Raw genomic sequence first — 6000 nt, forward strand, 5'->3', positions numbered from 1 at the left:
TGTACACACACACGAGCCCGAGAGGGTCTTGACCCTCCAAGGGAGCCCTGGCAAGAGCAGACCTTATTCCTGGGGGCGTCCCTCTGACACAGTTCCCCTCGCCTTGCACAAAACGAGGAAAATTGAAGGTTGAGATGATACTGACGAGAAGAGATTTCTGCAAGACTGGTGGTGTGGGAAGCTTCCCATGTGACCAGAGCGTGGAGGAAACCAGGCCACGCTGTTCTCCAGGTGTGACGCTCATTGTCTGTGCAGAACTGGCTTTCACGTTAACACCCTCAGGCCAGAGCCTGGAGGCCCCCGTCCCTGATGCCTGCCTCCCCGGCTCCTCCACCACGTACTGGCATCCACCAGGATCTCCCATTACCCAGGTGGGCTGTGGTCCCAGGTGAGGGGCGAAGAGGCCCTGCTCTTGCCAGTTTCCTGGGAGAGTGTGTGTTGATCGGTCATCTTACAGAAACACTGGTGAATGGGGGCCACCTCACTGCACCAGGTTAGACGGAAAAGTCTATGTGGCCTCCTCGGCAGCACCTAGCCCCTCACTTTGTAGTTGTGAAACCTGAGGCCCAGAGCGAGAAGGGGCCATTCAAGGTCGCACGGGGCCTGGAGCAGACGGGGACTGCAGCCCCTCTACAAGGGGCCTTGAGCAGACTGGGACTGCTGCCCTCTGTCAGCATGTTTCCATTTTCTTTTCTCTAAATGCACATTTTGGGTGACGTGTAGATCCATAGAGAAAAGTGCAGATACGATCGGTGTGGAAATTTATAAGCTGAAAGCGCCTGTGTAATCCACGCTCGGATACAGAAATAAAAAGATCCTAGCACCTTAGAAGGCCCTCAAACGCCTCTTTTAGTCACTGGTCCCCAAAGAAGGACAACCGTCCTCACTTCTGATGTCCTGGGCGTCATTTGCGAGTTTTTCAGGGAACGGCGCTGTTTGCAGTACGTGTCTGGCTCCTTCACTCAACGTTGAGTTACTGAGATGTGTTCATAGCGCTCGTGCCCCGTTGTGCGGGGCTGTGTGACCAGACGCAATTTGTCCATCGGATGCTGATGGACGTCTGTGTTCTGTCCTGTCGGGAGCTGTCACGACGTGTCACTCTGAGCGTCCCTGCATGTCTTCTGGTGAATGTGTGTATGGATTTCTTTCTTGGGTACACACCTTCGTGCTGGCCGTTGGGTAGGTGTACACTCTGCTTTAATAGATATGATAAACAGTCTCCCAAAACAGTTCCAGGAACTCACGAATGGCCACTCTCACCGACCGTGCTGAGTTCCAGGCGCCCCGCAGCCCTGTCAGTGCTTGGTGTTGTCGATCTTTGCATTTTAGCCATTTGGTTCGTTGTGTATTGGTGTTACATTAAAGCTTTAATTTTCATTTCCCTGACGCATTCCCACAGTTGGGTTTTCTCATGTTGGAGCCTCTGCACTGAAGGTTAAAGACTCCCTGCAGCTACGGCCTTGCCATCCCAGACTCTGAGTGCTCGGCTCCACCCGGGAAAGCTGCCCGGGGTGCACGGAGGGCCCGGTCCCGTGGAGCCTGGGTCTGAGATCTGATGAGGAAGCATGTCCATCCTGGGTCCCGCTTACACTGTGTCCACTCAGTGACACTCTTGTGGGGAGGAGCAGGGGCTCCCGGCCCTGGCTTTCTCGTGGGAGCCCAGAGATCCCTCACATTTGCCACCATCAAGGGACACAACCCAACTCCACTGCTCGAGTCCACGGAAGGGGAAACAATCGTGTTGTGAGGACCGTGGGTCCACCCTGTCCTCGTTCCCAGACTAGGGTTCAGGGACAGCCACTGAGGGGAGCTGCCGAGGGTCTGGGCCCCAGCTCTGCTCCTCAACTAGTCAGCCCTCCCTGGGCACGTCCATCGTCCACCCTCAGCCGCAGAAACTCGGTAACCTCCCAGCTCCCTTATCTCCCGGGGACGGGGTTGATTAGATCCAACAACAGGGCAGCTGGTGCACCAGGGCAGGTGGTGCCATCTGAGTCCACGGGGGCTGACCCCGGACACTGCTAACCGTCTGTCCTTTAGGAAGTGACCAGTCGAAGGGTGGCTGTGTCATTGATGGACAGTGACACACCTCCAGCCCCAAAGCCTTCACCTGCCTGCACTGAGTGCCTGGGGCCACACGCCTGGTCCTGCTTCTGTCATCAGAACAAAAGGCCGGTCTTTATAGCCAGCTGACGTTTTGGGTCTTGCCTTCATGCCACCCACTGTTCTAGGTGTTTCTACACATTTTAGTTGCTAAAGTCTCATAATAGGTCTATGAAGTAGGTACTGTTATTATATCCATTTTAGAGATGGGGAAACTGAGTCACAGAGAGCTTAAGTGACTGCCAGCCTCTGAACCCTGGCAGCCTGACCCCAGGCCCTCTGGGTGGCCCTGCTATGGCCCTGACACTTGGGGCTGTGGAAGGCCAGGTACTCCGTGGGGCTGTGTCTCTTGCACCTGAAATTGTCTGTCCAGTCCCCCCACACACTGAACCCAGAGACCCAAGAGGAAGCAGCACAGCCCCCAGAGCTTGGGTTGATTTCCAGATAAATTAGGTTTCGATTACAATCTGCGTCAAGAGATCCTGGTGTTAGAGCGTAACGGAGCTTGACAACTGCCTTCTCATTACAGTCTCCACATCTCCTGTTCCTGGCAAGTGACAGGCTGGGGCGCACAGGGCCCAAGACACACAGGGCTGTGACCCAAATATTAATCAGGGTGGACGTGCCCAGCGATGCGGACCTGTCCACGTGCTGTCAGCAGGGCCCTGCGCCGGCTGCTGGCTGGCCCTGGCTGTCCGTGTACGTTCCCTCTCAGACAGAGCCCTCTGCCGCCGGGGGGGGCCCCGAGGCCCAGCCTGCCTGAGGCTGCTCTCCTGCAAGGACCTCCCTTCCGGGGCGGACGGGGTCCACTCTGAGGACAAGAGAGCAGTGGAGGGAGTCTGGGGAGAACAACTGTTCTTTCAAGAGTGGCTGCATGGGGGAGGAGCAGGTGCGGAGGGAGGGTGGGTGGAGCCTGTGGCCTGGCCTGGGTGATGTGCTCTGAGAGCCCCCTGCAGCCCGGCCCACCCCTGGGAAGGCTCACTTCCCTTCACTCTGCCCTGGAAGTCAGCCAAGCTGGGGCGGCTCATGGGGTCCAAAGGCTACTGGGCTCCTGAATTTGAACCAATCCTGGGCTGGTGTCCTGAGGGAAGAAGGCCCAGCCCCTGGACAATAAGGTCAGAAAAAAGTTGCAAAGGGTCCTCGAGGGTCCCTGTGGCCTTGCTTCCTGAATCTTCTCTCCTCACTGTGCTCTAGTCCCTCCTGCTCCCATTCCTTCTCCTCCTCTGCCTGCCCCACTTTCGACAGAGTCGGCCTGCTGTCCTGAACCCTGACGTCCAGGTTCACTGTGCTTCTTTTTGAACTGGAGTATTCTCGCTATACTCTTCCGTGCGCTTGTCCCCATGAACGTGGCCTTGGACGTATTCCACTGTCATTAAATATTCTTCACCATCACAACTCAAGGACAGAATGAGATCTCCCCAGACGGCCGTCTCCTGATCTGCCTCTTCACTGGCAGGTACTCGTGTTGTCTCGGATGTTTTGCTATAATGAGTTAAACATCTTTCTGCGTACGGCTTGGGCAGGGACTCTAGTTGTTTCCAGGATGGATTCCTCAAGTGGAATTGCTGGGCCACGGAGCATGAGTGTTTACCCCAAAGGCCGTGTGTGTCAGGAGGGGGACAATCTCAAACCGATGGAGAAGCAGACAGTGCAGAGCAAGGATTGTTTTCTGCCTGCTTTGAAAAGAAGCTGCTGACTGGAAGGCTCCATTTTCCCCTACAAACCAGGACACTGCGCTGTACGAGGACAGTCAACCACCAGCATTAAATCAGGGAACGGACGCTGATGTGTTGCAATCCTAACCCTCAGCTCCGCCCGGGGTTCTGCCGTGTGCCCCGACTCCGCCTGTGACGGCACAAGGATCCGGCTCAGAACCACGTGCCCACCGGTCTGTCGGCTGCTTTGCCTCCTGCTTCTGAGTCAGGAGCAGTTCTTAGTCTGGTCCTGAGGCTCACGATCCTGGTACATTTGGAGATTACAGGTCAGGCATTTTGAGGAAGACCCCTCCACGTGGGTTTATCTGATGCCCCCTCAGGGTTAGATGGCCCTTTGGCAGGAACGTTGCAGAAAGGACTGTGTCCTTATCCCTCCCCACCAGGTGGCAACTTGTCCCATTACGGATGGCGTCCCTTTGCATCACTCCATTAAGCTGGTGTCCACCAGCTTCTCGACTTATTTCCTTTGCAGGTAATAATTGTTTTGAGAGGAGGTATATTGAGCCCATTTAAATGTTCTATTTCTCATCGAACTTTGAATTTATTCACGTATTTCTTTCCATTGGTTCAATGCATGACTTCTATTACATTCAGCATGTTACTACTTTGACTTTTGTTGATGCTCAAATTGTCCTAGATTTGGCTGGTGGGATCCGTTTCATGCTGGCTTCTGTGACAATCTTCATGTGTCCATTTTTTGAGGAGTTCCTTGCTGTCTCGAACAGTCAGATGTGCCATACACATCTTTCCCTGATCCAGAACTCAAATAAGCTATTGGTCCAGAAAGTCCTGGTTTCTTTTAGTTAAAATGGTATTTATGCCAATCTTCAGGGGCAAGTGTGCTCATAGCTATGGGGCTGGTCCTGCCCGGAGGGCCCTCAGTGCACAGAGCCAGAGAGAGGGCGCCCGATTCACCCTCTGCAGCTCTGACCTCTGACTCAATGTGCGGGCCTAAGTTCCTATATGAGTGGCCCAGGCTTCCACGTGGGTGGCCCAGACTCCTCTGTGGGTGGTCCAGGCTCCCACATGAGTGGTCAAGGCTCGCACGTGCATGGCCCAGGCTCCCACGCAGACGCCCTCGTCCTGCTCAGGCTCTAACATCCAGCTCCTCTGGCCACTGCAGCTCCTGCTCTGGTTCCTGGGCAGGTACTGACCCTGCACGGCCCACCTAAGAGGTTGGCCCTGAATTGTTTAGGAGGAGAATGAAGTGACAGAGGAAGCAGAAGAGGAGCCATCTCGCCCTCTTTCATTAATCAGCACCTGGAGAAAATCTGGCCATGTGTCCACCACCCAAAGAACTTGGAAATGCCCATTACCAAGATCACATATAATCCTTAAAAACATCTGTAACGATTTCCTGTCTAAATTTGCTTTATTTGATCGATGATGATGTAAACATTTTCCATGTTTATTGACTATCTTTTTTGTGTTTATCCTCTCATGTCATGCCCATTTCTCAATTGATATGATGATCATTATTTCTAAGATATTCTCATATATAAGGGGAGTAGGTCTGTGATAAATGTTTATAATACCCTCCTACTTGGTGTTTCATCTCTATTTTTGCGGTTATCTTAAATTATAACTTCCATGTCAACTCAAATCTATTTTTCTTACATATTTTTCTAAAAACGTCATTTTTACGTTAGAGCCAATGAACATTGTCCTGTTTTGTTTTGTCTTCTTGTTTTTTGTGGGTTTATTTTAAAATCAAATCTGCCTAGAATTTATCATATTCTAAGGGGGTATGGGAAGGTCTAATTTTATTGTATGTAGTTTATTTCTTGATCCCATATCATTGACTGAATAAGTCTGTCTTTATTAATTAATGATGATACTATTAGCATTTAATAAACTATTTTGTGAACACATACAGTTATTACATAACTTCTGATTCTCTCTGCAGTGATCTGTGCTTTTCTGCTGACACAGATGACAGTTCTGGCTGCACCAGATCTTTGCAGGATCACAGCTTCCCTCTGTGGTCGAATATCTAATAAAGAACCTCCAACCTCAATAGTCTTCTCTCAAAATGCTTGTGGTTCTTCACGTTCGCTTAGTCTTCCAGATAAGCTCTGAATCACATCAGCAGGTTTAAGAAGAGCCAGAAATGATTCTTCTTTGACTTGTATTAAATCTTTAAAACCCAAGAGTTCATCTGTCTCTGTTCTGTCTCTGCCTCCAG

The sequence above is a fragment of the Ceratotherium simum genome, chromosome 26, assembly GCF_057802395.1.
Source record: "Ceratotherium simum simum isolate JZ-2026a chromosome 26, ASM5780239v1, whole genome shotgun sequence".
NCBI classification, from domain to species: Eukaryota; Metazoa; Chordata; class Mammalia; order Perissodactyla; family Rhinocerotidae; genus Ceratotherium; species Ceratotherium simum.